Source organism: Athene cunicularia (assembly GCF_003259725.1).
Source record: "Athene cunicularia isolate RWA chromosome 1 unlocalized genomic scaffold, athCun1 chr1_part2, whole genome shotgun sequence".
NCBI lineage: Eukaryota > Metazoa > Chordata > Aves > Strigiformes > Strigidae > Athene > Athene cunicularia.
This window is the reverse complement of record NW_020799092.1, coordinates 59,348,547-59,370,304: the sequence shown is the minus strand read 5'-3', so window position 1 is coordinate 59,370,304 and position 21,758 is coordinate 59,348,547. Positions and strand designations below refer to the sequence as shown.

At 42.2% G+C, this 21,758-nt stretch overlaps 1 protein-coding gene across 1 annotated transcript in view; it reads left to right on the top strand.

Moving 5' to 3' along the window:
* Positions 1-21,504, top strand: part of POT1 (protection of telomeres 1) — a 101,532-nt gene extending 80,028 nt beyond the window's left edge. Inside the window, exon 21 of the mRNA XM_026867676.1 lies at positions 21,010-21,504. The gene's annotated coding sequence lies outside the window, so the exon portion shown is untranslated. The remainder of the gene's footprint in view (positions 1-21,009) is intronic.
* Positions 21,505-21,758: the final 254 nt, after the last annotated feature.

The window sequence follows — 21,758 nt, the reverse complement described above, 5'->3', positions numbered from 1 at the left end:
GTTGTTTTTTTTAACTGGCTGTAAACTGTTTGGACTGAAACTCATCTCATTTGTGCTCTCCCGTGTTCAGAAGTTATCCATCTCTGTCAGCAAGTAGGTACATTTCTTTCCCTATCAAGCTACTAAAAGCAAACTTCTAGTTGTGAGGACTTTACAGTTTAGACATGGTTAAAACTTGTAATGTGGAAAATGTTTTAAGTTGCTCTGGAGGAAAATACAGATATTTTCATTTGGAAACATGAAAGACCATAGCCAAACCCAACTCTGGGTTCCAGAATCTCTGAAGAGCCAACCATTAGTACCATTTCTCCCATAATGGCCCCTGGCTGAACACAGATTAATGCTGCCAAAATGGATGCTTGTTCCCTGCATCTACATAGCTATTTTCTACATTCCCCCCCTCCAATTACACAGCTGAGGGCATAAAAGTGGTAACATTATAATTAAAAAACAAGGAGACTTTTCAGGGAAAATAAATAAATGTGGAATAGCATTTTCAGGGGTGTCTGTTTGATTGGGCTCCTTGAAGTCCTTGTTTTAAGGGGTGTTTAAAAATGTAAGACTGGAAGTCTTTCTAAAGTCTGTTGAATTTAAGCTCTTGGATGTTTCTTAGTCTCTTGAAACTCCAATTGAAAGCACAGAATGTAAATAACTAACTTACATTGCAGAAACAAGGAGGCGTTCCTGGTAGGTGACCTGCTGTTCAGTGTTGATTGAACTTTCTCATCGGCTTTTGCTGTTATAGCATCCAGAGATTTACAGACAAGACTGAAATGCTTTCTTTATTACCAGTCCTTTGGCTACTGAGCAGCAGGAAGTGAGATTGCAAAAAAGACAGTAGAGCCCACAGGATAACAGTTTGAGGCTTGCCACAGAAGGAAGACAGTTTGTTGTGTTAACAGGGGTGAGTGCATAGCTTTTCAGTAGTGTTTTACATCATAAGAATTTATTCACATTAAGTCACTTTTAGCCAAAACCATTACATTCATACATGAAACTTGCAGGACCTGGGGCACTGCAATAAGGAGAAAGGCCAAATATTGAAATGGAGTTGTGAAAAAATTAAGCAAATATATATGTTCAAGTTCTTTTGATGGAATGGGAGCACTGCAGAAAATTTTATTCAGTGGAGAGAAAAAATGTCAAATAAGAATTTACTTCAAATAAGCATTATTCCAAGTGTACAGAACAGAGACAATTATTAAGATTTGGAAACAAGGAAATCCATTAGCAGATAGAGAAGGAAAGAACAGTTTCAGAGGACAATAGCAAAGGCATGCAATGAAAGTAGGGAGTCTTTATGAGACAGTTTGCTGCAGCTCCTGTTCACGGCGTTTCCTATACATTAAATTTCCAGTAAGAACTGTGGTTTATGGAAACAACTGTCTGATGAAGGATTACCAGATCTGAAGTGCTTGAAAAATGTAGAGCAGAATTGTGCTATAATTAATGAGTTCATACCTGTGGTAAATCTGAAGATGGACTTCACTGCAGAACAGTGCTACAGTGTGATTTTTCTTCTTGTTTTCTGCTGCAACTCCGATACATGCTTACAGAGGTACCTCCATGAAACTGCTGCAATGTTATAATTTCTCTGCATAAACTAAGCAAAGTGAAAGCGTAGATCTATATTTAGTAGATACTTGGTTTAATTTGAATTTTTGCAGGTAAACTAAGAGGAAATATGCTTAATGTGGAAATATACACCAGAGAGGAAAGACTGAGTATTTTTGTCTCCTAACTGTTCTATTACATGCAAAGCTTTGAGCATAAATTTGGTCTGTACCTTCTCCTGTGTGCATACAGCCTGTGGACTACCACTGTTAAAAAAATACAGTCTTGTGAAGTACAGGCTACACCTTTATAATTGAGTCTGTATTTCGAAGAACGGCTATCAGGTAGCTTTGAGTACTGTCCAACAAGACTATGACTCTTTTTTTAAGTTTTGCCATAGGCTCATTCACTTACCTAGCCATGTGTTTACTTAGGTAAAATCCAAAGTCAAGACCTATGCAGTATTTCTTAAAACAGTGGCTATAATCTGGCCAGTCCAGTCCATTTATTCAACTATTATCTTTTGCAGCCACTTGAAATACAAAGAGCTTTGTGAACCTGAATAAAAAACTTCATGGTGTACCAGTAAATTCAAGTATTTGTTAAGGACAGATGAATGAAACAAGCAGTCAGATGAAACTGTTCTCAGTATCTGAAGAAACTGCTGATATCTGAAGTAAACAATAACAGCTGTGGTTGCAAAAGGTGTTAGATACAATACTGTTTGGGAAGTAAGATTTTTACTTGCCTTTGTTTTTTTGACCAGCATCATCATATTGATGGAGGAGCATTTAATTTACTGGGGTCATATTTCAAACTTAGCTGAGAATGTGAGATTCCAATACAGAACAGAAATGAAAAAAATAAATTCTGACACAACAAGCTGAAGGGGAACAAGGGGAACAATAGGAACCATATTTCATTGTAATTTACTTAAAGAGTAAGACCTCAGCTTAAACAATCACATTATCTTGTTAGAAGTGCTTCTAAAGTATTTGCTATTTGATCTCCATGCACAGAAAACATCTGAATAATACCCCTTATTTTTTAAGCTAGGCAAGCCAGGGACCACAGGGAGAGTTGGGAACTGTGTGTTATGCCCCTCACGGACATATGTCTGTGGAGACAGTTCTTGTAGATTGTATATGTTCAGATGCAACACATAAACGAAACATGAATGAGAGAGATGTGAATGAAAGGATGTCAGGATAAGAGTATAATTAACAAACTTGCCTAGTAGCTACAGGCCAGCTCATGGTGCCCATTTTCCTGTAACAGGAGTCATTCCAAGTCCACTGAGTAAGAGATTTAGTTTTCATACTTAGCTTTGCAACAGGTCAAGGTTTCAAATACTGGTCATCTCCCACTTGAGAAAGTAACTAGATTTTCAAAAGCACCTTTTCTGAGAGCTGTTCAGCTTGTCTTTTGAAAAGCTGGCAAGGCTTTTGCCCAATGACTTTGTTAGAAGCTTTCGTTCAGAGCTGTGAAACACTAGTGAATTATTCTGTTTCCTAAGGAAACAGACTCAAAGCAACAGGGCATCATGCACAAAGTATGAAATAGACCTTTCCTCTGTTAAAAATATAGGAGCAAAGCTACTGTATATAGAGAAAAACAAATCTGATTAAAGTTTTTCACAGAATCACAGAATTGTCTGGGTTGCAAAAGACCTTGAAGATCATCCAGTCCAACCATTGGCTTAACGCTGACAGTGCCCAACTACAGCATATCACTAAGTGGTAAGTTGACCCTACTCTTAAATACCTCCAGGAATGGAGACTCCACCACCTCCCTGGGCAGCCCATTCCAATGCCTAACAACCCGCTCTGTAAAGAAATACTTCCTGACATGTAGTCTAAACCTTCCCTGGCACAACTTGAGGCCGTTATCTCTTGTCCTATCTCTTGTTACATGGTTGAAGAGCCTCATCCCCAGCTCTCTGAACCCTCCTTTCAGGTAGCTGTAGAGGGCGATGAGGTCTCCCCTCAGTCTCCTCTTCTCCGGACTAAACACCCCCAGTTCCCTCAGCCGCTCCCCGTACGACCTGTGCTCCAGACCCTGCACCAGCTCCGTTGCCCTTCTCTGGACACGCTCGAGTCATTCAATGTCCTTTTTGTAGTGAGGGGCCCAAAACTGAACACAGGAATCAAGGTGATGTTTTCACTTAATACTTCTAAAAGAAATAGAAAAATCTACCTTTTGGGATTATACACCTGAGTCTTGATATTGTGCATAATGCTGTGTGGGTGTGAAAAGTAGCTAAGAACTGGATCTTTACAACTTCATTATCATTTTTTGTGCATGTCCAAGTGAGGCAGAAATCAATTTTGAATGTTTGCCTAATGCATTCAGTGCTGGTTTTCACTTTCAAGGAAGCTAAACACCTTTAGCAGTCTTGGAATTTGAGTTGAGATTGACATAGCCCTTCTTTGAATGCTGATAAGGTGATCACTATCTTTAACATTTTATCTTTGGAAATAGAGAAATGAGTCGGTTTGTTGCTTCGTTAAACTCAAGAAACCTTATTCATCCCTTGTGTAATTATGGCAGTTTTAAAGCTGTTACACTACAGATAAGTTGGACCACTTGTGAATCAGATTCGCAGATCTATGGCTCCTTCTAGATAATGGAATGAAGACCTAAATGTATTGCACTTTATAGCAAAGATCACTGTTGCTGCTCCAGTTGATTGCTGATTAGACATTTGGCATTAAAAAAAAAACTTTATGTGAACACACAGAAAAGCTTTCTTGATTATGTTTGTTAATCTTGTTAGAGTGGCACAGTTACCAAAACCATCCTGGGAAAGTAAGTATAGTTATTATACCAGTACAGGCAAAAAACCTTTATAACATTTCATTGGCAAAAGGCTAGAGCACAATTCTTTCCTATACAGAAAGCAATTATTATATCTCAAGCCCTCTAGTTTATTATGTGTTGGTCTGGTACACGGAAAATAATTCCTCTAACAGATTTATCCCTTTAACAGATAAGCTATCCATTACATTCTACCTTTTTATTAAAAGGAGCTTGTGTTTATATGTCTAATAGGTTTAGTGCTCCTGCAGAAATCCATTTAAAATTGCTTCATCTGTAACAAAGAACATTGATGGAATGGCGTACCTGAATGCAAGAGGAGCTGAGAGCCATAGCTTGATATCAAGTTCTGTGGAGCTGTCTTTGTGTCTGATTTACCTGGCTGCATTCTGAAATGCTGCGCTACTCTGAGCATTGGTTTTCTGGAAGCGTAGCAGTTGCTTCCCAGTCTGGGAGGGACAGTGTGAGTTCAAGGATCCCACACCGATAGTGTTAGTTGATACTTAATGTTAGATGATAGGTCCTCCAAATTCCATCTGAGTTCTGTGAATCCAGCCTTGCTATCAGACACTACCATGGATATCCTGAGATATCACCACTGGATCCTGAAGACAATGGCTGCCCTCCCTAATATCTCCATGGAAGACCCTGTGCATCAGCAGGCTTTGCATAGACACAATTCTTTTCTGAAGATGCAGCTTCATAAATCATGTCCCAGCAAGTCCTTGATGCCACCAAAAAGATGAGTCCTGCATTTGTCTTTGGTTGTAAGTTTCCAAGCCCTCCTTTGTACTGGTTGTAGTAGGATCATGTGATCTGGCTCATCAGATCCTTGAGGTAGCTCAAAACTAATCTTTGTAGGAACAGAGAAAAGGAGGGGGGGAATGTAGAAAATAGCTATGTAGATGCAGGGAACAAGCATCCATTTTGGCAGCATTAATCTGTGTTCAGCCAGGGGCCATTATGGGAGAAATGGTACTAATGGTTGGCTCTTCAGAGATTCTGGAACCCAGAGTTGGGTTTGGCTATGGTCTTTCATGTTTCCAAATGAAAATATCTGTATTTTCCTCCAGAGCAACTTAAAACATTTTCCACATTACAAGTTTTAACCATGTCTAAACTGTAAAGTCCTCACAACTAGAAGTTTGCTTTTAGTAGCTTGATAGGGAAAGAAATGTACCTACTTGCTGACAGAGATGGATAACTTCTGAACACGGGAGAGCACAAATGAGATGAGTTTCAGTCCAAACAGTTTACAGCCAGTTAAAAAAAACAACAACAACAACAAAAAAAAACAAAAACAACAAAAACAAAAAAAAAAACACATGAAAAAACCCAACAAACCACAACAACAAAAACAAAACAAGTCAATTGCAGTGGCCTCAACATCCACATGGCAAAGCCCTTACTCAAAGAGTACCTTTGGTTACTTTCTGAAACACAGACACGTTTAAGAATTAGAGGGTGGAGAGGTGCTTTCCAGGTAGCCCCATTTTTCTGCAAAGATAGACAAATGGGCAGAAGTGCTGCTGTGTGTTGTTGACCCAACGTAAATATGAGCTGTGATCTGGCAAAAGTAGGCTAAAATTTGCTTAGTAAAATGGAGAATGCCAACTAACTAAACACAAATATATTGCATTAACACATCCCATTCAAACCTTTCTGCTGGAATGCAGGCAATGCTCAGCTGGAGGCTTGCCAGCTGCCTGGCAGAAACAGATGTTGAAGTCTTGTTTTTCAGGATCTATTGCTCTAGGGCTACATCACCATGGGGACGACCCTGGGGACGACCCTGGGCTCCCAGGTTATCTGCTTCCCATCATGGAGTCTGGAAATCAAGAGAGCCTTGACCTGAGACGAATGTCTGAAGGATAGGCTTCTCAATCCTTAGTAGGAAGCCATCCATCCACAGCATCAGCATTAAGGTTTACTTCAGCTTTTTTTTTTTTTTTATGTCACCATTTTGGAATTATCAGCACATCTGAAAAACTTCATTTGCTTATTATAAATAGATGCTTGCATAGGATGCAGCGGAAAATCAGATCTAGTCCTACTCCCACACCCAAGCAGGACTGGCTGTGCCTTTCCTACAAATGTTTGCTCTGACCGCCTGTAACTGACTTTACTGCCCATGGCAAGGTCAAGAAAAGAACTTGGGCAGTGAATACTGTGAGGTTAAGTTATGCATGTGCATATTGTTGTGTAGAAATTTTTTTAGTCTATACCACTGCATAGCCAGGTTGACCCACATCTAATCAACACAACTTCACATTTCTGTCAGGAAGGACTGGGTGAAGCACCTCACAATGCATATGTGGCCATGAAATCTGCAACATAGATTGAAATTTGTAATGGAGATAATCCATTCTGAATTTTGTGTAAGTAATAAGTAACAAGCAATAATTACCTAATTTAAAAAGTCAGGAGGATGAGGGAAACAATAAAGAGTAAAGGACATTACAAAAACTGAAGTGCTGAATAGCATTTTAAAAATCGGTGAATTTTGCATGTCTTTTTCTTAATACTCCAGGAAAAACTTATATATAGATTTCATTAACATGTTCTAAAACTTGGCATAAGAAATTGTTTACAGAGAAGAAGCAGCCTTAATATCTCTCCCAATCTGTCACTAACAGAAAAAAAAAAAAAAAGGAAAAAAAAAAAAAAAAAAGGCTGACTCACTAAACAAAGAGCTTGGGGAGCTTTGCTCTCTGTCTAACCAACAACATTCATGATTGCTTCACATTTGAATCATCTGACACATTATTTGTGAGAACAAAACTGCACATTTGGAAGTGAAAATAATAAAAATATGTTTGTTAACAATTTACATAAACCCGTATTTCAGAGGAGACAGTGCAAATTTGTCATGTACCATAAGAAAAAAACATAGATTGAAGTGAATATTTTGGGGAAGTAGTAAAAACCAAAAACATGAGAAGGTACAATCTTACCAGCCATTTGTATTTAACTGTGTCAAACCTTCAGTCAAGTTAGTAATGAGCACACAGGTCATTAAACAGCTTAACTGAATTTGAGTGACATCTGCATTTGAACATCTAGATGGCACAACATATTTTCATAACGTATTGACTTAATGTCCCTCACTGAAAGTTTATTAGTTCAGCCTTTAAAGTAGTTAGTTAGTAGTGAAGCCCAGACGGCCAACCACTGTAAGTGTAAAGAATAGCTGAGCCATGTCAGACCTTAATTAAGCGACTGCAAATTAGAGGAACATCACTCACAGCACAGACGTTGAAATTACACTTTCCTGCCATTCCATAATGATTTGTGGAGAGAAAAAGAATAAAGCCTAAATATGATTCATTCAGAAAGTAAATGTAACCACAACATAAGGAAAATATGTGACATCCCTGGTGTTACCCTTGTACCGAAACTCTGTCACTGCTTCTGTTGAACTTGGAACTCCTGAATACTCTTTCTTACTTGCATTTGCAAGGTGCTATCACTCCTGTACTTCACATGTCCTCAATGGGAACTGAGGGTACTCAGAAACTGAAGTATTAGGTCAGAAGTCTGTCATTCATATTTAGTTATAAATCTGTCTTGTTTCCTCACTCTGAAAGAAAAATGAGCATGTAATAGCCATACAATTTTTTCCTAAATGTAAGTAGTGGCTAAGGAGTGCAACACAGGGTGAGACAGGTGTCTGTCTTCTCTGATTCAAATGGTTCATTTAATATGTACCAGCTCACATGGGACTCTTTTCTTGAGTGACCATAGAGACCCACAGCCCTCCCAGGCCCCATCTTAGCAGTTCTTCTGTCCCAAAATATCTTCTTTACAGAGGATGGTGAAAGGTGCTGTGATTTAGGCTATAGTGGATTTTCATTTTCTGATGATCCACAGCTACCACTCAGGCCAATTTTCTGCTTTCTTTGCTCAAAGCTGGTGGAAAAGACATCCAAAGACCAAGTTTATTAAGAAAGGATCATGGCAAATCTAAGCCCTTTATAAATATGGAATTATGGTTCCCATGAGATGTGTTTTTCAGTAGCCGGGTTTTTCTGTGGCTGAGCTTCCGTTTTTATTGATTGTTTCTAAGCTGAGTACTCAGGCAAAACTATCACAGCTTTAATAACAAAAGCAAATTTTGTTCAGTGTTCAAAAATTCCCCAGTAAGTTCATCTCTCAGAAGCACGAGAAGAGTTTTCCTAACAAAACATAATTGTAATCCAAGATGGGAACCGTTGCAACCCAGGCATTCCGTACTGCTATTTAAATAACTGAAGATATCAGTTAGAGCCACTGTCCAAGCTAGTGCTCAAACACTGAAAATCAATTTAAGCTTAATGTTGCACATAATTCTTTCTAGTGTAAAGACTGTAAAAAATCTATAGCACATTTCACAGAATCATCTCTATTGGAAAAGACCTTGAAGATCATCCAGTCCAACCATGAACCTCACACTGACCGTTCTCAACTACACCACATCCCTCAGCGCTGGTTCAACCCAACTTTCAGCCCCTCCAGGGATGGGGACTCCACCCCTGCCCTGGGCAGCCCAACAACCCCTTCTGAATGAGGTGCAAACCAATCCACAAGATTGCTAAAAACTAGGTGAGATAATGATTTTGATTTAGTGGAAGTCTGAGCAAGAAGGACCAACAAGCTAAACAGTCAAATGCAGAGTTTAAGTGCGCTGGGCTAGGATTTGGGTTGGTGACCATGGCTAGCACCCAAATGACCACCTACCAAGACCGAGTTTTGGTGATGCTGGAATGAACACTTCCTCCTCCCTGTTCACCCCGAGGGGAAGGTGGCTGGGCAGGGCAAGTGAGGGTGGAGAGAGGGGCAGGCAGTTACACATTCTCACCTGAGGCCACTGTAGCATTTGTAGGGGTTGAAGCAGCTGCTTGGTTCTGGGCATGAACAGGAATGAGGATCAAAGTCAGAGATGGGTTACTTGACAATTCTTGAGTGGTGAAATATCACTTTTCCTTTAAGCATTTACAGACTTTCTGGATGTTGCTATCAAGAAAACAGCTAGAAGACAACTTTTAGTTGAATGCAGTCATGACACAAGCCCACCAGTCCTTCTATCCCCAACACAGGGTCCTTAATCTACACAGTATCACAGGGAATGATGTCTCAGGCAACAAACCAGAGGTGACATTGTTCTTAAGCTCACACTATTCCTTTTGGTTTTATTTTTTTTAAGTTGCAAAGGCCACTGGCAATAAAGATTCCTTCACAGCTGAAGTTGGTGTTACCCAATGCAACCACATCACCTGACTGCAGGAGTTATTAGATGAACTTCACCGTGGTTTAGGCAATCAGTTTAAACTCTCAATATTTTTCTCTTGTGAATTGAAAACACCACTGGTCATGTCCCCTTTCTATCATGAAAAGGGAGGTGAATTTCACACTGGATGCATTAAGGATGAGAAAAGCCAACAGATCAAGGACAAAATGGCTGATGAACTGGTAAATGATGCAGTCAATACATTGCTGATGCTGCTGAAATCAATAGGTGTGTTTTGCTTTCAATTTCAAGGGCTGGATTTCACCAAAAGCTTGCATGTGCTTAACTCCTGATGAGATTTATGCCCATAGTTAACTGCTTAGCAGTTCTTACTTCCAGGCTGTTCTTGACTAATTAGAAATATTATTTCAGGAACCCTCCCGAAAGCATCAAAAACCCATGGCAAAACCGCAAGACATGAAGGCAGAAACCCAGGGAAGAGGGAGAGCCTCAAGTTGCCTCCCCCCTGAGCAGAGCGAGCTGCTGCGAACAAGGGCAGCGGGGACTCAGGGCGGGCGGAGACTGGAGTGATGGCGCCCACACCCCCATGTACACGAGCAGCCCCCAGGGAGCACAAGCAAACAGGAGTGCGGCAAACAGGCCGAGGCCCATCAGAACGGTGGGGCCTGTCAGTTTGCACATCAGTTGGTGCAGGCAGGGCGAGCAGACAGGGTGCAGTCCCTCTCCGGGGTCTAGAACTTATCTGAGCTAGTTCCATCTTATCATCCTCCATGAGCAGACTGAACTATGGTCTCCACTCGTGTCAAAACCACCACCAGAAAGAACATGCTGACCCAGACGGAGCTGCCACGCAAACATGCAGCGGTCCAGGTCCTGGGTTGCAGGGAGTGCCTGAGCCTGTCAGTCCTGTCAGAGGGCAGCAGTGACAGCACCTCTGTGAGCTGTGATCTGCTGGGTGACCTGCTCAGCCTGGTGGTGGAACTCAAAGAAGACCTTGAAAGATTAAGAAGTATTAGGGAGTGCAAAAGGGAAATTTTCTGGTGGAGTAGCACCTTAGCACCTCTGAAGCAACAGGAGCAAATGGAGGCTCCAAACAATACAGGTGATCCCTCACCTTCTTGCTGCCAGTCAGAAGGAGGGAACCTAAGAGATGGGGGAGACTGGAAACAGGTCCCCACTCAGGGAGGTAGGAAAATCCTCTTCTGACCTCCCTCACCCTCCATGGTGTCCCTTCACAACAAATATGAGGCCCTGGAACTTTTGAATAAAGAAAGGAAGGAGCAAGAAAATGAGACAAATGAGGAAGACCAAGGTCCACCAAAGCCGGGTTATCTAGACCAGGTGTTAAAACCAGTTTTGAAAAGAACCCCAGAAGGATCATTGTAGTGGGTGACTCCATTCTGAGGGGTGTTGAAGGCCCCATATGCAGACAAGACCTGCTTCATAGGGAAGTCTGCTGCCTCCCTGGGGCCTGTGTGAAGGACCTCACAGCAAAACTCCCTTCTCTAGTGAGACCCAAGGACTAATACCCTCTCTCCTGGTTTTTCAGGTAGGTAGTGACAACATTACCAGGAGAAGTCCTAAAGCAAGAGAGATTTCACGTGTTTGGGGAAACTGATTAAGGAGTCAGGGGCACAAATTGTATTCTCCTCCATCCCTTCAGTTGCAGGGATGGATGAAGAATAAGACTGGAAAATGCAGCAGATGAATTGGTGACTCCAAGACTGGTGTTACCATCAGGACTCTGGATTTTTCAATCATGGGTTGGTATACAGGACGCCAGAGCTTTTCTCATTAGAAGGGATGCACCTGTTCCTGAGGGGGAAGAGGATCTTGGGGCAGGAGTTTGCTGGGCTCATTGAGAGAGCTTTGAACTAGATTTGAAGGGGGAAGGGGACAAAACATTGGCCCATCTGAAGTGCATGTATACCAATGCGCACAGCATGGGTAACAAACAGGAAGAGGCTGAAGCCTCGATGAAACAGGAAAATTATGATGTAGTGACTATCACAGAAACATGATGGGATGTCTCCCATGACTGGAGTGCGCCAGTTGATGGCTACAAGCTCTTTAGGAGGGACAGACAAGAAAGGAAAGGTGGTGGGGTGGCGCTGTATGTTAGGGACTGTTGTGATTGCTTTGAGCACAAGTAGAGTGAAGACAGGGTGGAGTGTCTTTGTGTCAGAATCAGGAGGAAGGCCAAGAGGGCAGACGTAGTAGGAGTCTACTATAGGCCACCCAACCAGCACAGAGAAGTGGATTAAATATTATATCGGCACTTAGGAGAAATCTCACAATTGCTTGCCCTTGTTCTTGTGGGTGACTTTAAACCAGACATCTGCTGGAAATACAACACAGCAAAGCAGGACCAGTCCCGGAGATTCCTGGAATGTGTGGTAGATAACTTCCTGACACAGCTGGTGAGTGAACCGACCAGAGAAGGTGCCCTGCTGGATCTCCTCTTTGTGAACAGAGAAGGACTGGGGGATGATGTGGTGGTTGGAGGACGACTAGAGCACAGTGATCACAAAATAATAGTGCTCTCTGTTCTTAGAGAGGCCAGGAGAGGGCTAAGCAGGACTGACATCCTGGACTTCCAAAGGGCTGACTTTGTCTTGTTTAGACAACTGCTTGAAAGGATCCCCTGGGAGACTCTCCTGAAGGGTAGAGGGGTCCAGGAAGGTTGGGCACTCTTTAACAAGGAAGTGTTAATGACACAGGATCAGGCTGTCCCCAGGTGCTGTAAGAGAAGCTGGCAGCAGAGAAGACCACCCTGGCTGAACAGGGAGCTTTGGCTGCAACTCAGGGAGAACAGGAGAGTTTACAGCTTTTGGAAGAAGGGGCAAGTGACTCACAGTGATTACAAAGATGCTGTGAGGCTACACAGGGTGGAAATCAGGAGGTCTAAAGCCCAGCTGGAAATTAGTCTGGCTTCAGCAATCAAGGACAACAAGAAATGTTTCTATAAGTATGTCAGTAGCAAAAGAAAGACCAGGGAGAGCCTCCATCCCCTGCTAGACGAAGGAGGAAACATGGTAACAAGAGACGAGGAAAATGCTGAGGTGCTTAATGCCGCCTTTGCCTCAGTCTTTAATAACAAGACCGGTTGTACTGAGAGAATCCAACCTCCTCAGAGCTGGAAGACAGAGACTGGGAGAACGACCTCCCCCACATTCCAGGAGGAGACAGTCAGTGACCTACTGCATCACGTAGACACACACAAGTCTATGGGACCGTATGGGATACACCCGAGGGTGCTGAAGTGTAGGGATACTTTCTGTGAGATAATGGACATGTGAGCAATACGGCACATGTGCATGACTGATGAGAGCCTCAGCCTCAGCAAGGACATGACAAGGACACAGCCCTGAAGGGAGAACAAAGAACTCAGCAAACAAAGAACTCCAGGAAATGGGTTGGGTGGAGAAAGACATTCTTATTATCCAATCACAAGAAGGCTTGAAGCACGTGAACAAATCTAACTATCCAATCATAAGGAACTGTATCACGTACCATCCGCGTGCACAGGAGAAAGCATTATAAAGGGCTTGCTTACCTTTAATAAATTGGCTTTGCTTGATCATATTGGTCGTGTGTGTCCCCATATCTCCCACAAAGCAGCACCCGTACAGTGACCTGAAGATTGGCACAAGTCTTCAATGAGGACTTGACGGAGTGCAATCTAGAGTGGAAAGCCGGTCGATACTGGTCCAGATGCTGCCCCAGTGTCTGAAGGTGAGAAGCAGTGTGCTGTAATTTGGGTTGAAGATCCACAAAAAGAAGCAGGTGTCTGAGGAGGAATGGGGTCCACACTCGACAAGGACGAGTGAGCAGTGGTGAAGCCCCTCCAAAATATCCATGAGAGGGATAAAATATGATAAGTCCACCCTGGAAGGCTTAGTAAAATGGAGCCAGGAAAAAGGACTTATCTCCAGTGCAGGTCTCATATTTGAGATATCTACCTGGGAATCTATAGGAAAACAACTTTGGGTCTCGACCAGTGAGGGGGGAAGATCAGCAGAAGAAGTGAGTGGCTATCCCACGCTCTGGAAGCTGATCCGCGAGACAATGCAGGAGCTGAGTGGCGACCGCGTGGCTGATGCTTCTGTCTTTGCAGCAGTAGGAGCGGCTTCTAACCCTGATATGCCGCCTCCGGTGCCTGCGCTGCTGGCAGATCCCATCACGTTATGTCAACCAAAAAAAACATTTGCTTCATCGATCGCACCACTGGGACCGCGGCGGGCAGGGGGGGCTGGACCGGGGGCTGCGCAGTCGGGAGCTGGAGGTGCCAGAAGTGCGCCTGGGCCGTGAGAGAGGAGAGTGAGCAGAGACCGGGGGAGCCGCCGGAGTCCAGCAGTGTGTGGGGCGTGGATGGGAACGTGGGCAGAACTGACGTATCGCCGCCTCTGCAAGGAGAGCAGAGTCCCTGAAATAAGTCGGTGTTTCAAACACAGAAACCTTACTGCTGCAACTTGTAGACAACCTTGAAAAACTGGCTGCAACATGGGGGGAGAAGATGGAGCACAAATCGTGTACCTTTTCATCTGGCATGTAACTACAACCTTCTGCTCTGGATCCACCACCTGAGTATTCAGTTCCAGCACCTGTTACCAATCCATTCAGACCAATGGTATTTTCATACTTGAAATATTTGTCATTTTATGTTGTGTAAGTAATAAGTGTAAGAGGCCTCTTTGTATGATTGTTTTCTGTGAGTGTTTTTCGTGTGTGAGACACAGCCCAGCTGCAGCTGCAGAGTGCGGAGTTCTCTGACCCACCAGGGAAGCAGCCAGGGAGAAACGAAGCAGCAGAGGGCCCTAGTGCCCGCCCGCTGGGTCATCAGTGCTGCTGTTTACCTTCAATAAATTGGCTTTGCTTGATCATATTGGTCGGGTGCGTGTACATATCTCCCGCACTGAAGGAGCTGGCTGGGGTGCTCACCAAGCCGCTTTCCATCATTTACCAGCAGTCCCAGCTGACCAGGGAGCTCCCAACAGATTGGAAATTGGCCAATGTGATGCCCATCTATTAGAAGAGTCAGAAGGATGATCTGGGAAATGACAGGCCTGTCAGCTTGACTTTGGTGCCTGGGAAGCTGATGGAGCAGCTCATCCCAAGTACCATCACACAACACATGAGGGACAACCAGATGCTCAGGCCCAGTCAGCATGGGTTTATGAAAGGCAGCTGCTGCCTGACAAACCTGATCTCCTTCTACGACAGGGTGACCTGCTTATTGGATGAGGGAAAGGCTGTGGACAATGTCTACCTTGACTTCAGTAAGGTCTTTGACACCATTTCCCACAGCATTCTCCTGGTGAAACTGGCTGCTCGTGGCTTGGATAGGCACACGCTTTGCTGGGTGAAAAACTGTCTGTATGGCCGGGCCCAAAGAGTTGTGGTGAACGGAGTTAAATCCAGTTGGTGGCCGGTCACGAGTGGTGTCCCCCAGGGCTGGGTTTTGGGGCCACTCCTGTTTAACATCTTTATTGATGATCTAGACGAGGGGATCGAGTGCACCCTCAGTCAGTTTGCAGATGACACCCAGTTGGGTGGGAGTGTTGATCTGCTCGAGGGTAGGGAGGCTCTGCAGAGAGACCTGGACAGGCTGGAGCCATGGGCTGAGGCCAACTGGGGGAGTTTCCATAAGGCCAAATGCCGGGGGCTGCCCTTGGGCCACAACAACCCCCAGCAGTGCTACAGGCTTGGGGAGGAGTGGCTGGAGAGCTGCCAGTCAGAGAGGGACCTGGGGGTGTTGATTGACAGCCGGCTGAACAGGAGCCAGCAGTGTGCCCAGGGGGCCAAGAAGGCCAATGGCATCCTGGCTTGTGTCAGCAATAGCGTGGCCAGCAGGGACAGGGAAGGGATCTGACCCCTGTACTCGGCACTGGTGAGGCCGCCCCTCGATTCCTGTGTTCAGTTTTGGGCCCCTCACTACAAAAAGGACATTGAATGACTCGAGCGTGTCCAGAGAAGGGCAACGGAGCTGGTGCAGGGTCTGGAGCACAGGTCGTACGGGGAGCGGCTGAGGGAACTGGGGGTGTTTAGTCTGGAGAAGAGGAGGCTGAGGGGAGACCTCATCGCCCTCTACAGCTACCTGAAAGGAGGGTGCAGAGAGCTGGGGATGAGTCTTTTTAGCCTAATAGAAAGAGACAGGACAAGAGGGAATGGCCTCAAGTTGTGCCAGGAAAGGTTTAGACTGGATATTAGGCAGCATTTCTTTACAGAAGGGGTTGTTAGGCGTTGGAATGGGCTGCCCAGGGAGGTGGTGGAGTCCCCATTCCTGTAGGTGTTTAAGAGTCAGGTCGACATAGTGCTGAGGGATCTGGTGTAGTTGGGAACTGTCAGTGCTAGGTTAATGGTTGGACTAGGTGATCTTCAACGTCCTTTCCAACCTAGTTGACAAAAACAAAACAAATCTCCATAGCACAGCACATGCCTAAATCACTAAGGCATATCAAAGGACATTATCCTTGAGTGCTGTTTCTTATACTCTTCCTCAGCTTTTGTCAGATGGAAGAGACCGGGCTCTATTTGAACAGATTTTTATGATTAATTGACATGAGATTGTCAGTTCCCCCTGTAACTTTGTGATGAGTGTACCAGCTGTTCTTTTAGTTCACACTGTTTACAAGCACAGAATCACAGAATATCTTGAGTTGGAAGTGACCCGTAAGGATCATTGAGTCCAACTCCGAGCTCCTCGCAGGACTACCTAGAACTAAACCATATGACTAAGAGTGTTGTCCAGACACTCCTTAACTCTGACAGCTTGGTGCCATGACCACATCCCTGGGAAGCCTGTTCCAGTGACTGACAACTCTCCCAGTGAAGAACCATTTCCTCATGTACCATCTGAATGTCCACTATGCTGCCCACCTTGAAGAAGTTCTAGACTGAGATGAGGTCACCTCTCAGGCTTCTCTTCTCAAAGTTGAATAAACCAGGTGACCTCAGAATCTCATAAGTCTCAGCATATTCCATTATAGTTTACCATGGGGTATTATAATGCAAAAGAAGATGATATTCTTAATAGGATGTTACTGTCTTTTTTTTTTTTTTTTTTTTTTTTACAGGGCTATTATGTCTTTATTCATCAGTTAATAAAATAAATGGCCATCCATCTATTCACTCTTCTTAAAAAAGCCTTCCTTTGTGTTATAAAATGGGTTTGGCTAAAGGGATATCATTGAAGGATCAGATATGCAGCACTGCAAGCTGTGGGCCTCAGCTATGGGCCAGTGTGTCATCTGAAAGAAACTGGGACAGCATAATCAATCTCAGTAAAGTTATGCCCTTTACTCTGGTCAACAAATTAGACTCCAGAAATATCATGTGCAACCCACCAAAATAGTATCAATGACACCAAAAAGTAATTGTGGGTTTTAAAATATTTGCTGTATAAACCAAAACCAAAACCAAAACCAAAACCAAAACAAACAAACAAACAAACAAAAACGCAAAGAAAAATGCATCAAGAAGTCCATGCGTCCATGTTACTAATTCTGTCAGGTTTACTTCTCTTATTCCAGTAATAATTCAGTAATGACTGTGATCTGATCTTAATTCCTACTGTATCTTTGTCATCTCGGAAGATTCATCGGGAAGCAAAGAAAAGTCAGAGAATGTTACATGTCAGCAGTGACAGATGGAGATCTGACATGCTTTGTATGCTTCAGCCTGCCTAGTAGCCATTTCTCATGGAAGTGAGAATAGAGATGAAACCTGTTACCTCATCAACATCTTTTTATTGTTCTTAAAGTGTTCAGTACGTAGCCAAATATTCAGTCTACCAACATCTCCATGAATGTGTATGTTTTACCGATTGCAAGAGTGAGAAATTTCACAAGGACTCTTGTGCCTTATGTCATGGTCAAAACCAAGCAGCTTAGCAGTTTGCTTTTGCTCTGAACCTTGGTATTTTGCATATCAGATGTCAGAAAATTATTAACATTCATATTTGACAGTTTTAATGACTTCTTATTAAAAGAGTGAATGTCTGGATCTACTTGATTACTATTAGTGTGTTGCACATTATTTGATATTAAGCATATATAGAGAATGATGTGTATAAACAATGGATTCTTTATAGAAAATCAAGCAAAAGTATCTGAAATAGACATTTATTAACTTTTTTCAATAAAGCAAACTCAATTCCCACTTGTATAACTCTGAGAAGGATGTTTTAAGAGCCAATGTTCAAATTTCTAAAGGTAATGAAATTCTTCTTTACAATCATACTTTCAGAATCAAAAGAAATATGTTACTGGGAGTGAAAATAATGGATTTTTCAAGAAGGTGTTACATAGCAAGGTTAATAGTCTGTTCTACAACTGTGGGTCTGCAAAATACATAGGATCTGGCAAACGTATCATATTAAATTCTAACTAAGGTCAACATATATACTTCTTTGTTCAGTTTTAAAATCCAGGTGTCTTGCTCATTCCACCCACTCTACACCAGAAGGGGACCATTTTGATTCTGACTTGAGAATGCTTTCACGTCACACAGCTGGACCAGCCCTTTTACACCAGGGCTCTGGTTGTTTAGAATATTAATCCTTGTGTTATTTGAAACTAATAGCAAAACTTCCTTAGATATCAGTAGAGTTTGATCAAGATTACAGTCTCTTCATTTAATTTCGTAATTCTGGGAAGGTCTCTGCTATGAGGGACTAACCCTGCACCAAGAATACAACTGAACTAGAATAATTTTAGGTAAACGGTTGGCTAGTACCTTACAAATTCTTTCTTGGCCACCCCAGATCACATGCTGGGGACCTGAATTTAGCTGTGGACTACTTACAGTGTAATCAATACATGTGGGAGGAGAAATGGTCTATTAATGCTATGTTTATTAACATCAGCAGCAGTCCAGTATCAGATGTACCTTAAAAAAACAGATGTGGAAATATGTTGTGACCTAAGGGACAGATAGAAAAAGAATGGCAGTATTCTGACCGGCAAACCTCTGGAAATAGCTTCCTCTCAGCTGCTGGTCTCAATCTGCCTTGACACCTTTTGCTGAGCATTAAAATACCTTTACAAATTTGCTGGATAACAACATAGAAGTTTTTTTTGTAGATATGATTTCAATTTTTTTTTAAATCCATTCTAGTGTTCCTTATAATTTCAGATTTCTAATCTTAGCACTAGGGAAGAGGGGAACTTTGATCAATGCTCACATTATATGTCGTATTTGTATTGCTGTTGCACCCAGGGGTCCCAATTAGTATGGATATTTCCAAAGACCAGATAAACAAATGCAAGCAGAAAAACACTTCTCATCTTTGGTAAACACATTAATTTACTTCTTAGGCCATACCTCTTACAGAGGATGTATAACCTGTGACACTACTTCTTCATATGTTTTCCTGCAAACACATGATGTGTTAGAATTCAAGAAAATTAGGTCTAAAGCATCACACCCTGATCTTGCAGGAAAGTGGGGTCTTTTTGGCTTTGAGTTTTTTTAGGAAAAGATTGCTCTCTGTATATGCTAGTCTTATACTGTTCTCGAAGCACTGGACATCAAATACTTTCTGAGACTAGATATCATGATAGATGGACTGACCCAGCATCTGTAGTTCTTGTAGCATTTGTATTCTTACACTGTTATGCTATTTATATGCTGAGCGTGAAACAGATGCTTCTTTTATCTTCTTTTTATTAGAAGAATGTATAAGTCCTCCAATCAGAGAATAGAAGTCTAAGATGCAAAGTTTCATTCTTAGGGAAGAATTTCCTTAATGAGCTGTTTGTATCATGTTTCTTGCTCTTATTATATTTGTAAATTAATTTACAACCTAGATGTCTGACTATAATTCACAAATTGCATGTTCTAAATATAGGAAATACTGTACAAATGGATCAGCAAGTGCAGTTTACCACTGCAATCTAACTAAACAGGCTGATTTTCCCTTTAACACTTAAGGAATAGGTACAAGATTGGTCCACTGTGGCTTGCAGCAATACCTTCTATTTTGCAGGGGAGGGAGCTATTCCCTACATTTTTAGGATGTGGATGTGTAAAATCATTCAGCGTGCTAAAGAGAAACACAGGGAGTGCAGCTGTGCCAGATAGGCTAAGGATGCCTGTGAAACATATATTGTTTTGTTCTGTCTCCAAGGTTAAAACAGATAAATAGAGATAATAAGAACAGGGGAAATGCTCTTTCTTGCAGACTTTCAGCCTAACAGCATATTGCAGCTATTTGTTTTGCCTCTACATACCCACCTCATCTAGAGAGGAAGGAATATTTAGCTGAGCCTTCTAGTCTGTTTATAGGCAATGTGTCTGCACACATTTGATGGTGTTAATGCCACAATCTTTTTCTACCTATATAAACAAATATTCTACCAATATTAAAAACAATCTAACTCTTCTACCAAATCATGGCTATTTGTTTGCATCTGGCAAAAGAATTGACCATCTCAACTTTATGCCCTCTCAGCTGGTCTGTCCCCCAGGGAGACTGCACTAAGCGCCCTTAAACTATGAGCTGGAAAATCATGACGTGCAGTTGGTACATTGCTAATGTCTTTATCTGTAGTATTAGTAGCACTCAACTCTGGGCAATTTACGGGTGTTTCTTGCAGGGCTGTCAGCATGTGCTTTCTGGGCAAATCAGAACATGGGCAATGCTGGTTGTGCGCGGTGTGTGCATCAGTTTCTCCATCTGTGTGGTACCTGGGGGAGCAAAACCTGAGTCAAAACTGGTTTCCTGTTTTATCCATATGTAGCCTCAAACTAGTATTTATGATGGGAGAAGTACGCGTTAAAAACAAACAAACAAACAAACAAACAACAAAACCACCACATTTGGAAATATTGATAGTGACGGCTGGAATTATCTCTGCCTCCTTTCATTTAGTTCCCCATTCAAATTTCTGTGCAGACCCTCTTTATGTTGCATAACAGTTAACACTGCAAATTGATATGACTTCAACACAGCCTAAACCACACAGATGAAGCACATACAGAAACATATTCACTACATTAGCTAGCAACATCAGTCAATCACTTGCACTGTAAATTGAAAATCACAATAGGATAGATTGTATCAGCTAAACACTTTCTGAAAAGCACTGAGCACTCTCCGGATGGGAGGCAAGGGAATGGAAAATAACTTTTTAGGGTTTATAGCATCCCTCCCCCCTTCCTTTCCCAAGACTGTGTTCATTAATATAACATGTTCATAGGGGACTGAATATTCCCTCACACCGGCCTCTTTGTACAAAAGGTCAAGCGAAAAATCAAATGTGACTCAAGTTCATAGAACCAACACTGCAATTTCAAATTAGAGAGATAGTGTTGGAACTGGTAGGGCTGAAATATTCTCATTTTTGCTCTGTAATCTTGATGCAATTTTAAAATTCTTTTTTTAAAATTAATCTCTTTTTTCTCTTTAGCTTCCAAAGGGGAAATGCGAGTGCCAGAAGCCCACCAGCTTATCTCAGCAAGCCAACTTGGACACAAATTGGAGGAAAAGAGCTGTAATAAAGAACAGATTCACTTTCATACTGACTGTTGGTTGTTATGAAACATAAAGAAAGATCAGTTTTTACAGTGATTGTCATAATTTTGAATGTCATCTTCTCTACCCTTTTGTTCTCTTGGACAATTGTACTTATGGGTGTTAATGGACATTTTATTTCTGTGCAAATTCTCTTCCTGCAAAACCAGCTACAAACACCAGCTTAAATTGTCTGAGAAATCTTCTTTAAAGCTCAATTTGTGTCTACATTGAACACACTGATGTTAAAGAAAAACGTGAAAATTACGGTCATTATTACACAGGGAGGTTCTTAGGGCTGGAGAAAGAACCATCCCTTGTTTCTGCCTTGGAACCTAATGTTGATCGCCACCTAATACTATTTATTACCCATATACAAGCAATTTTGATATAGCCTTATATTCTAAGGCCTTTACTGAGAAAAAAAAATGTTATATTCTTATAAGAGAGATTCATGATCAATATTTACATTTTAAAAGTTATGTGCCATTCTTGGTACAGTATTTTTCTGCAAATATTTCTGTAATTCACTCAGGTTTGTGACAAATATACTGTAACAAATTCCTCTGCATTTCACTTTTGTATTGTAGTTTTTATTAGCTCAGAAAAAGGAGCTTCAGGAGCTTCAAAGCCGTCTAACACATA